The sequence below is a fragment of the Oncorhynchus mykiss genome, chromosome 9 (assembly GCF_013265735.2).
Source record: "Oncorhynchus mykiss isolate Arlee chromosome 9, USDA_OmykA_1.1, whole genome shotgun sequence".
NCBI lineage: Eukaryota > Metazoa > Chordata > Actinopteri > Salmoniformes > Salmonidae > Oncorhynchus > Oncorhynchus mykiss.
The window spans coordinates 31,128,358-31,141,743 of NC_048573.1; positions in this window are offsets into that span (position 1 = coordinate 31,128,358).

The window sequence follows — 13,386 nt, forward strand, 5'->3', positions numbered from 1 at the left end:
CTCAAAAACCAAGAGAGAAATTACTAAAAACTCAACCAAAGAAGAAAAACAATGCAACCGTCTTTTGCACTAAAGTACTCCAAGGGTTCGGAGAAAATGAAAGCATTCCTGAAAAAGCACTGGCATATTCTGCAATCAGACCAAAAAAATTTAACACCTCTTCAAGGAACCCCCACTGGTGGTCTATAAGTGTGGTCACAATATTGGAGATAGTTTGGTGAGATCTGACATGCCCCCTGAGCCTACTCAGACACTTGACGCCTATCCCAAATGGGAACTACAAATGTGTCTCATGCCCACAGTGGAATAGCACTATAAAGACACCCACATACAGGTCGAAATATCCCTGTTACAGGTATCATCTCATGAAAGACCAAGGGAGTAATCTATCTCATCACCTGTTCATGTGGAAAAGCCTACGTTGGACAAGCGAAAAGACAATAAAAGCAAAGCATAGCTGAACACCGCAGCCCAATCAGGTGTAAGAACACTGACTATCCAGTAGCAGCTCACTTTGTTGAAGCTAATCATTCAATCCCCTCCCTCAAATACACAGGCATTGAGCATGTTGCTCTACCAAGGAGATGAGGTAACATCGAGATCCTACTACTACAAAGGGAGGCTTACTGGATATCCAATCTAAAAACATTGACCCCTAGTGGTCTGAATATTGACTTTGATCTCAGGCCCTTCTTATGAACACATTTTTCCTTTATGAACAAGTCTTATAAATGTATATGTTCTTTCTACTGCTTATTAGCGTACACGTAATATCTTCCCCCTGTTTGATGATGCTCATTATACAATAAGGTTGAACCAAAAGATTAAATGTAACAAATTTGAAATGAAATACCAAATTATTATGTGAAATTGAATGAAACAATGTATGTTGATGCTAATATAATGTACAATATTCCATTATGTTTCTATATGATAACAATAGCGTAATATATTTAATTTGCCATATACTATTTTTTGACAGTTTCACTAATTAATTTTGATTAAGTCACACGCCTCACTATTGTCATTGGTTGCACTAATTGCACTGTTAGTCTATATAACCTGGTTCAAGTATTCATAACATTACCCTGAGGAAGGCACAGTGATGCCAAAACATTGGTAAATACCCATTCAATTGCTGGGAGTTCATACATGGAGTGTGTAACTTTCCTTATTTTGATAGTTTATAGTTTACTCGCCTCTAGTCAGCACCTCCACACAAACTATTTTTTTCTGGGTGTGCGCCAGCTCATGTTTTTTAAACAATAGTATTGCACACAGAGTGAGTCCATGCAACTTATTATGTGACTTCTTGCAAGCAAATGTTTACTCCTGAACTTATTTACACTTGCCATAACAAAGGGGTTGAATACTCATTGACATTTCATCTTTTAATTTTTCATTATTTTGTAAAAACTTTGAACTTATGGTGTTTGTGTGTGTAGGCCAGTGACAAAACAAGTCTCAATTTAATCAATTTTATATTCAGGCTGTAACACAACAAAATGTATAAAAAGTCAAGGAGTGTGAATACTTTCCGAAGGCACTGTACTCACTTATAAAGATGACTTCATATTGACTTTGATAAAATGCTGAAAAGGCAAGAGTGTGCCCTCTGTCAAAGTAACATTAAGTTGGCATAGGACTGTTGAAATTTCTGGGAGAGTGACCCGTTAACATACGGTATTCAAGACAAATACCACAACGTTCCTGCCTGAATGTCTGCCAAGCACCTGGATACTGCAGTGCAGACCTTCCCAGACCATGGGGAGAGGGAAGGGGTATAGGGGGTGCAGGTGGATTGAAAGTTGGCTGAAGGTTAAAGTGAGTTGGTGCTGAGGATATCCGAGGACAAACTATCCTCTCTGGTGCCCAGAGGTACACCCTTACAACACTAAAACACATGCAAATATAAAACATACGGATACACACACTTGCACATACACACTCACATGTGCACGTGCATGAGTACATACACAACCCCAAACTCATGCACACAAATAGGTATTGTTAGGCCATTCAGTATGTATCCACCATGCCTCCTCTAGCATCCCCACCGTGCACAGTGGGGCAAAAAAGTATTTAGTCAACCACCAATTGTGCAAGTTCTCCCACTTAAAAAGATGAGAGAGGCCTGTACTTTTCATCATAGGTACACTTCAACTATGACAGACAAAATGAGAAAAAAAATCCAGAAAATCACATTGTAGGATTTTTTATGAATTTATTTGCAAATTATGGTGGAAAATACGAATTTGGTCAGCTACCTTCAGGGCCTTGCCCTCACCAAAGTACTGAGCTAATTAAGGTTTGATTCAGTTCAGAACGGTTTCTACGGATATGCAGAACATCGCTGTGAAATTGGATGGTTGGCTGTTAACAAACAAAATTTTATTACAGAATAAAATATCCACTTTTCACTATGTTCAGACAACATAATAGGGCAACAATATGTGATTATACAGATATACTAATCACAATATTTCATGTTGTTTGTCTGCATAATTTAAACATAAAATCTAACATCCATTTGCATGAGACAAAGTCCACTTTATCAATAGTTATTGCTCCATCATCCTATGGTGCCACAGATACCAATGACATCTATTCTATAGTGGCTGCACCACCCACTAGGGTGGTGCAGCCATGAGAAGACCTTATATTCACACCACATTTAAGGACATATACTGTACATAACGTTTACACACAAAATCTGTACCATATTATTATTCTACCCAATAACGTTTGAACCATGTTTTGTGCTGCTACCACGTTGTACTGCTGCCATGTTGTGTTGTTACCATGTTGTGTTGTCATGTGTTGCGGCCTTGCTATGTTGTTGTCTTAGGTCTCACTTTATGTAGTGTTCTGTTGTCTCTCTTGCCGTGATGTGTGTTTTGTGCTATATATATTTTTTATTATCCCTGAATGATGTTTTATGTAAAAATTACATGCATTATAAAAACGTTTGACAACCCTGTTTTATAAGCTTTTAAATGGTATTAATCTCATCCGTTAATATTTTCCAGTGATGGATGTGTCATGGTATGGTGGGGTACGTAAAATAGGTTAATTTTGAGCACCTTTATCTCTTAAAAGTTTTTTTTATTTCTGATCACTTCTACAATGGGCAAATATATATGGAAGGTTTTTGATCAATTCAAAAGGGATGCTGTCAAACTGAGATTGAATTCAAATGGATTTACCCATGAGCAACTTGTCAAAATATGAACCAAAATCATCAGATTCCTTTTCAGCTCTTAAAAGCTTCATTTTGCTACATTATTTTTGTGCATATTGGCCTAAGCTACAGTACTGTATAATGCTCTATAATTCACCAGAGGAAGTGAGAACTCAAAACACATCAGTTAGATTGCTAACCCTTTACATTATATTATTGCTAGATGAGCATGTTAACAGTAAATGTAATGTCCAACAAAAACTGTCCATTGGTAGGCCTATTTGGGCTACTTGATGTATTCACTGCAAATTACGCACTCTGGTTCGCCAGCGCATCAACTCAATTACATTCTCTGCTTGAAAAGTGTTGGTATGAAACAGGGACAGGGCAGATGCAGAACATAGGACATGACAATGACATGCTGCTTATGACTAAATAGTAAACTACCGAGATAACTAGCTGGACTGGCAATTTAGTCATCATAATTGATTTTATAGGCTAGCCTACCTTTTATTTATTTTTTTTATTTTTTTTATTTCACCTTTATTTAACCAGGTAGGCTAGTTGAGAACAAGTTCTCATTTGCAACTGCGACCTGGCCAAGATAAGGCATAGCAGTGTGAACAGACAACACAGAGTTACACATGGAGTAAACAATTAACAAGTCAATAACACAGTAGAAAAAAGGGGAGTCTATATATACATTGTGTGCAAAAGGCATGAGAAGGTAGGCCAATAATTACAATTATGCAGATTAACACTGGAGTGATAAATGATCAGATGGTTATGTAAAGGTAGAGATAGAGATATTGGTGTGCAAAAGAGCAGAAAAATAAATAAATAAAAACAGTATGGGGATGAGGTAGGTGAAAATGGGTGGGCTATTTACCAATAGACTATGTACAGCTGCAGCGATCGGTTAGCTGCTCAGATAGCAGATGTTTGAAGTTGGTGAGGGAGATAAAAGTCTCCAACTTCAGCGATTTTTGCAATTCGTTCCAATCACAGGCAGCAGAGAACTGGAACGAAAGGCGGCCAAATGAGGTGTTGGCTTTAGGGATGATCAGTGAGATACACCTGCTGGAGCGCGTGCTACGGATGGGTGTTGCCATCGTAACCAGTGAACTGAGATAAGGCGGAGCTTTACCTAGCATGGACTTGTAGATGACCTGGAGCCAGTGGGTCTGGCGACGAATATGTAGCGAGGGCCAGCCGACTAGAGCATACAAGTCGCAGTGGTGGGTGGTATAAGGTGCTTTAGTGACAAAACGGATGGCACTGTGATAAACTGCATCCAGTTTGCTGAGTAGAGTGTTGGAAGCAATTTTGTAGATGACATCGCCGAAGTCGAGGATCGGTAGGATAGTCAGTTTTACTAGGGTAAGTTTGGCGGCGTGAGTGAAGGAGGCTTTGTTGCGGAATAGAAAGCCGACTCTTGATTTGATTTTCGATTGGAGATGTTTGATATGGGTCTGGAAGGAGAGTTTAGAGTCTAGCCAGACACCTAGGTACTTATAGATGTCCACATATTCAAGGTCGGAACCATCCAGGGTGGTGATGCTGGTCAGGCGTGCGGGTGCAGGCAGCGAACGGTTGAAAAGCATGCATTTGGTTTTACTAGCGTTTAAGAGCAGTTGGAGGCCACGGAAGGAGTGCTGTATGGCATTGAAGCTCGTTTGGAGGTTAGATAGCACAGTGTCCAAGGACGGGCCGGAAGTATATAGAATGGTGTCGTCTGCGTAGAGGTGGATCAGGGAATCGCCCGCAGCATGAGAAACATCATTGATATATACAGAGAAAAGAGTCGGCCCGAGAATTGAACCCTGTGGCACCCCCATAGAGACTGCCAGAGGACCGGACAGCATGCCCTCCGATTTGACACACTGAACTCTGTCTGCAAAGTAATTGGTGAACCAGGCAAGGCAGTCATCCGAAAAACCGAGGCTACTGAGTCTGCCGATAAGAATACGGTGATTGACAGAGTCGAAAGCCTTGGCAAGGTCTATGAAGACGGCTGCACAGTACTGTCTTTTATCGATGGCGGTTATGATATCGTTTAGTACCTTGAGCGTGGCTGAGGTACACCCGTGACCGGCTCGGAAACCAGATTGCACAGCGGAGAAGGTACGGTGGGATTCAAGATGGTCAGTGATCTGTTTGTTGACTTGGCTTTCGAAGACCTTAGATAGGCAGGGCAGGATGGATATTGGTCTGTAACAGTTTGGGTCCAGGGTGTCGCCCCCTTTGAAGAGGGGGATGACTGCGGCAGCTTTCCAATCCTTGGGGATCTCAGACGATATGAAAGAGAGGTTGAACAGGCTGGTAATAGGGGTTGCGACAATGGCGGCGGATAGTTTCAGGAATAGAGGGTCCACTGCTGCTGCAATGTCTCTATGTCTCTCCTCGAGCAACGGCCCCCTCGACCTTTCCGGACCATACAAACCCTGTTTGCTGACCGCTAACTGGGAAAATAACTCAGTAACTAGCAATGAATATGAACAAATGTGTACACGTGTCTACACAAGGTTCTAGATTTGGATTCTAACCCGTTGGGCCTAAGTTTTCAAGATTTGGTTGATGTCAGATTTAATTATCAAGTTAATAATGAATATGTTGGATTAATTTCTCCAAAATCTAAATTAAAGAATAGGACTAAATCAAATCAAACTTTATTTAAATTGCTTTTAAAGTTTGATTAGATTAGATGTATTCCTATTCTTTAACTTGAGATGGAGATATAAATCCAACATATCAATTATTAATTCGTAGGCAAACTGGAATGAAAGTCAGACTAAATCAATGGTACAAAATATACATCTTCAAATTTTGATATTTGGTTACATTGACAACCAAACACAATTCAATATCACTTTTGCAATGCAGTAAATAGCCTATTATTTTGTCAACAAGTTAACAAATTATGTGTTGGATTAATCTCCAACTAAACAATAAATACAATTGTAATGATTATACCCAGATTAAACAGTGCTCAGATGAAAATATCCAAGCATTAGATACAGTGCCTTGCGAAAGTATTTGGCCCCCTTGAACTTTGCGACCTTTTGCCACATTTCAGGCTTCAAACATAAAGATATAAAACTGTATTTTTTTGTGAAGAATCAACAACAAGTGGGACACAATCATGAAGTGGAACGACATTTATTGGATATTTCAAACTTTGTTAACAAATCAAAAACTGAAAAATTGGGCGTGCAAAATTATTCAGCCCCTTTACTTTCAGTGCAGCAAACTCTCTCCAGAAGTTCAGTGAGGATCTCTGAATGATCCAATGTTGACCTAAATGACTAATGATGATAAATACAATCCACCTGTGTGTAATCAAGTCTCCGTATAAATGCACCTGCACTGTGATAGTCTCAGAGGTCCGTCAAAAGCGCAGAGAGCATCATGAAGAACAAGGAACACACCAGGCAGGTCTGAGATACTGTTGTGAAGAAGTTTAAAGCCGGATTTGGATACAAAAAGATTTCCCAAGCTTTAAACATCCCAAGGAGCACTGTGCAAGCGATAATATTGAAATGGAAGGAGTATCAGACCACTGCAAATCTACCAAGACCTGGCCGTCCCTCTAAACTTTCAGCTCATACAAGGAGAAGACTGATCAGAGATGCAGCCAAGAGGCCCATGATCACTCTGGATGAATTGCAGAGATCTATAGCTGAGGTGGGAGACTCTGTCCATAGGACAACTATCAGTCGTATATTGCACAAATCTGGCCTTTATGGAAGAGTGGCAAGAAGAAAGCCATTTCTTAAAGATATCCATAAAAAGTGTTGTTTAAAGTTTGCCACAAGCCACCTGGGAGACACACCAAACATGTGGAAGAAGGTGCTCTGGTCAGATGAAACCAAAATTGAACTTTTTGGCAACAATGCAAAACGTTATGTTTGGCGTAAAAGCAACACAGCTGAACACACCATTCCCACTGTCAAACATGGTGGTGGCAGCATCATGGGTTGGGCCTGCTTTTCTTCAGCAGGGACAGGGAAGATGGTTAGAATTGTTGGGAAGATGGATGGAGCCAAATACAGGACCATTCTGGAAGAAAACCTGATGGAATCTGCAAAAGACCTGAGACTGGGACGGAGATTTGTCTTCCAACAAGACAATGATCCAAAACATAAAGCAAAATCTACAATGGAATGGTTCAAAAATAAACATATCCAGGTGTTAGAATGGCCAAGTCAAAGTCCAGACCTGAATCCAATCGAGAATCTGTGGAAAGAACTGAAAACTGCTGTTCACAAATGCTCTCCATCCAACCTCACTGAGCTCGAGCTGTTTTGCAAGGAGGAATGGGACAACATTTCAGTCTCTCGATGTGCAAAACTGATTGAGACATACCCCAAGCGACTTACAGCTGTAATCGCAGCAAAAGGTGGAGCTACAAAGTATTAACTTAAGGGGGCTGAATAATTTTGCACGCCCAATTTTTCAGTTTTTGAATTTGTTAAAAAAGTTTGAAATATCCAATAAATGTCGTTCCACTTCATGATTGTGTCCCACTTGTTGTTGATTCTTCACAAAAAATACAGTTTTATAACTTTATGTTTGAAGCCTGAAATGTGGCAAAAGGTCGCAAAGTTCAAGGGGGCCGAATACTTTCGCAAGGCACTGTAGATCTCATTTAAATGTTACATTTAACTGGTTTACTTTATGGTTGTCAATTTAATACAATTAAGTATTACTTTTGTAATGTTTTAATTAGCCTAAATTAAACCAGTAAAATGTAATCAAACATGAAATCTATGTAATCCCCAAAAGTAATAATTTATCATGAGAGGGCCAAAAACAATAACTAGTAATGATGCATACTTCAAGAAAGGTTAAATTCTCACCTTTCTGGTAATTTTTTTAAATAAAATGCTGAGGTGTTTTCACTTTTGAATACAAATGTGATTAAAATAAGAAATATATTATATGATGTATTTCCTATTCAACAAGCTGTATGAATAAGGCTTGACGTGACTTATGTACTTTCTAAACGTTGTAAAATCAAATTATAAAATGACTAACTATAAGATTTCACATTCCTTATAAATGGAAAAAACCTATTTGTATGTTTAGTGTTAGACAAAATGTTTTATAAATGACTTTCTTGATCAAAACATCTGCCACCACCGCTGTGAATGTCTCATAGAGCTCTAGTTTGGCTCCCTGAACTTGATAGGAACTTGCCTATCAGCTCATATTGTCCATCTATGACAAACAGAACGTTTATTTGTATTTTTATATTTTACTTATTTAGATTACTGGCTATAAATCGATCTCTGAATGTCCTACAGTGAAGAAACCAGAGTCTCCTGCTGGACTATAATGTAAAGATCCCAGGCGCATGTATTCTTAGTGGCTGTGACATAGGGTTCAGCCAGGAGTTAGACAGCCTGAACAGTGAATGAAACGGTAGGAGGGACATCCTTGCATCAAGTGGTGTCAGATTTCACATCCTGCTTCACACATGCAAAATATATACAGTTGAAGTTGGAAGATCACATACACCTTAGTCAAATACATTTAAACTCAACTTTTCACAATTCCCGACATTTATTCCTAGTAGAAATCCTTGTCTTAGGTCAGTTAGGATCACCACTTTATTTTAAGAAGGTGAAATAGAGAGAATGATTTATTTCAGCTTTTATTTCTTTCATCACATTCCCAGTGGGTCAGAAGTTTATATACACTCAATTAGTATTTGGTAGCTTTGCCTTTAAATTGTTTAACTTGGGTAAAATGTTTCGGGTAGCCTTCCACAAGCTTCCCACAATAAGTTGACAGTTACAGCAGCTCCTAACACACCCGCTTTTTCAATTCTGCCCACAAATGTTTGTAGGATTGAGGTCAGGGCTTTGTGATGGCCACTCCAATACCTTGACTTTGTTGTCCTTAAGCCATTTTGCCACAACTTTGGAAGTATGCTTGGGGTCATTGTCCATTTGGAAGACCCATTTGCGACCAAGCTTTAACTTCCTGACTGATGTCTTGAGATGTTGCTTCAATATATCCACATAATTTTCCTGCCTCATGATGTCATCTATCTTTGTGAAGTGCACCAGTCCCTCCTGCAGCAAAGCACCCCCACAACATGATGCTGCCACCCCCATGCTTCACTGTTGGGATGGTGTTCTTCGGCTTGCAAGCCTCCCCCTTCAAAAATAACGATCGTCATCACAGCCAAACAGTTCTGTTTTTGTTTCATCAGACCAGAGGATATTTCTCAAAAAAAGTATGATCTTTGTTCCCATGTGCAGTTTCAAACCGTAGACCTGGCTTTTTAATGGCAGTTTTGGACCAGTGGCTTCTTCCTTGCTGAGCGGCCTTTCAGGTTATGTAGATATAGGACTCTTTTTCTGTGGATATTGATACTTTTGTACCTGTTTCCTCCAGCATCTTCACAAGGTCTTTTGCTGTTGTTTTGGGATTGATTCGCACTTTTCACACCAAAGTACATTCATCTCTAGGAGACAGAATGTGTCTACTTCTGTTAAGAGAATTATGTTCTCCAGGTACATAACCCAATTTAATTACATTACTCTCAGTCTGCAAACCAGAATTTGTCAAATCCTGGTCGAATGAAACAGACGGAGGCCCTGCTAAAATAGTGAAAAAGGTTTATTCACGGGAACATTCTGGCGTGCGCAGTACACAGTAATTAATGTTATACTGACTTCTTACGCCCACACATTCACATAACCATACGCACACACATACACACAAACAGATGCACACAATGTCCTGCTACGCACACACTGTCTGTCTCACTACCCAGCAGACAGAGATTAGTGACCTTGTCCTTGAGACGTACTCTCCCAAATCTCTAGTCAGGTCAGCACCGAGCTCAGACAGTCTGTGTTTTAAAATACCATAAAGACATATTGTTCTACCCTAATTCTGACTTGGACTACACATTTATTGATTATCATTTTATACATTCTAATCAATTCCATACAACTATATGTTTCACGGCGGAATATTCTAATCATTCAATTAACAGATATTTCTCAACTAATGGCCAAACAGTTCTGTTTTTGTTTCATAAGACCAGAGGATATTTCTCCAAAAAGTACGATCTTTGTTCCCATGTGCGGTTGCAAACTGTAGTCTGACTTTATGGCGGTTTTGGAGAAGTGACTTCTTCCTTGCTGAGCGGCCTTTCAGAAAAAACTGAACTGTTTGGCCATTAGTTGAGAAATATCTGTTAATTGAATGGGCGGCAGGGTAGCCTAGTGGTTAGAGCGTTGGACTAGTAACCGGAAGGTTCAAATCCCCGAGCCGACAAGGTACAAATCTGTCGTTCTGCCCCTGAACAGGCAGTTAACCCACTGTTCCTAGGCTGTCATTGAAAATAAGAATGTGTTCTTAACTGACTTGCCTAGTTAAGTAAAATAAAAATAAAAAGGTTATGTAGATATAGGACTTATTTTTCTGTGGATATGGTCTTTTGCTGTTGTTTTGGGGATTGATTTGCACTTTTTGCACCAAAGTACGTTCATCTCTAGGAGGCAGATTGCGTCTCCTTCCTGAGCGGTGTGACGGCTGTGTGGTCCCATGGTGTTTATACTTGCGTACTATTGTTTGTACTGATGAACGTGGTACCTTCAGGCGTTTGGGAATTGCTCCCAAGGATGAACCAGTCTTGTGGAGGTCTACAATTATTTTTCTGAGGTCTTGGCGGAATAATTTTTTTAATTTTCCCATGATGTCAAGCAAAGAGGCACTGAGGTTGAATGGTAGGCCTTGAAATACATCCACAGGTACACCTCCAATTGACTCAAATGATGTCAATTAGCCTATCAGAAGCTTCAAAGCCATGACATAATTTTCAGAAATTTTGCAAGCTGTTTAAAGGCACAGTCAACTTAGTGTATGTACATTTATGACCCACTGGATTTGTGATACAGTGAATTTTCAATGAAATAAGCTGTCTGTAAACAATTGTTGGAAAAATGACTTGTGTCATGCACAAAGCAGATGTCCTAACTGACTTGCCAAGACTATAGTTTGTTAACAAGAAATGTGTGGAGTGGTTGAAAAATTGGTTTTAATGACTCCACCCTAAATTGGAGTAAACTTCTGACTTTAACTGTATACTCATATGTCCCTGAGAATGCAAGCCATTTCAATCTATGATGTTCTCAGGTCGACTTATAAGCGAAAATGTCAGTTGGAACCGGTACCAGAATGACACAGGTCCCCAAAACCGGGGACTTTACACCTAAAGAGGTTTTAGGTCTATTGTAAAAACTAATGTACAGTTTTTATTCAGCCTTAACCACATTTGTGGTTACTGTGACTATAAAAGTGATATTATATTATGTAATCATAGAAAGTGTGGCATGTTCAAGATAGCTGTGCAAAGGTGTGCAGAATCTCGGACAGCATTGATCACTTGCACCATGTACTTTTAATGTAATCTCATCAACAATCCAAGTCATTTCGTTGTGCTGTGAGATGAAGCACAGTGATAACACATTCATTTTTTGTATAAACACGAAATATCTGACATTGTATTTTTTGCACTTTTAAATGGTTGAAAGTGCAGTCATAACACATTTGGTGTCAACTAAACCCCACGTTTGACATTTTCATTCCATTGGAATTTGGTTGTGCTTTTAGATGGTTGAAAGCATCTGTCACGCCCTGACCTTAGTATTCTTTGTTTTCTTTATTATTTTGGTTAGGTCAGGGTGTGACATGGGCGATGTATGTGTTTTTGATCCTGTCTAGGGGTTTTGTATGTCTATGGGTGTTTACTAGTCTAGGTGTTATGTATGTCTATGGTTGCCTAGATTGGTTCTCAATTAGAGGCAGCTGTTTATCGTTGTCTCTGATTGGGAACCATATATAGGCAGACATATTCTTTGGGTAATTCGTGGGTTATTGTCTATGTGTCAGTTGCCTGTGTTTACACACACACACACACACACACACACACACACACACACACACACACACACACACACACACACACACACACACACACACACACACACACACACACACACACACACACACACACACACACACACACACACACACACACACACACACACACACACACACACACACACACACACACACAGATAGATAGATAGCGTTTTGTAAGTTTGTTTAAGTGTTCTTCGTTTCATTACATAAGAAGATGTATTCATCTCACTCTGCGCCTTGGTCTCATCCATACAACGAACGTGACAGCATCATGATAATACATTGGGAATTCAACAGATTTCTTGCTGTCTTTTTGAGTGATTGAATACAATGTTGAAATTACATGGTGTACCCAGTGGAAAGTCTTCTGTCGTTTGCATTTCATCTGTTCAGCTTGCTTGGGATGTTGTGTCATGTCGCTTCAGTTCACACTGATGAGCCTTGATGAGCTACAGTATCAGTTGTTGTTGCCCAAGGTGGAATCAGCTAACCCACAGGCTCCTGAAGCATCCATAAGTTCACAAATCTAGAACCAGTCCAGCTAGTCTAGAACCAGTCTAACTAATGCGTTATCTAGCTAGCATCTCGCATTTCGCTAGCCAGCTGAGCTGTTTTACAATAAAATGTCTGAGAGACTCAAACACTGTAGCTGGCTAGCAAGCCCTGCTACATATCGCCAGATTATTACATGACCCATCAATTTAGCCAGGTGTGTCTGGCGGTGATTAAGGCCATCTATTGTATAATAATGCTAAACTATTTGTATCTGGAATTTTTCTTTCAGCCTTAGTAGAAAACGCCCTACTCTCCTCCACCAGTTATAATAGGAGAATGGTCTAATGCCTACAATAAAAAAAGAGAGCCGGCCCAAACAAGCACAGGTTACACCTGAAGCATAAGGACTTGCAGTTTGTTGTGAACTTCATCAACAATTATGCAGAGGATAATGCAATATTACCAGCACACCACCTAGGACACAAACAAAGCTGCTGGAAAGCTGCTGAATCTCATGTGACAAAAGCAGTGCTGTCACATCTTTACAAGGAATCAATGAAAACACTTGGAATGTTAAGCCTAAACAACACATCTTTTGATGATTTTATTTACCTCCAAAATTATTGGCACAATTTTTTGTGACGTGGTAAGGTTCGACCAAGGTGCAGAGAAGAGACCATATGAGGAATCCGTGGTTAAGAATAAACATAATACTTCACTAAGAAACGGTAGCTACAGGATCACAGTACACTTGAAAAAAACAA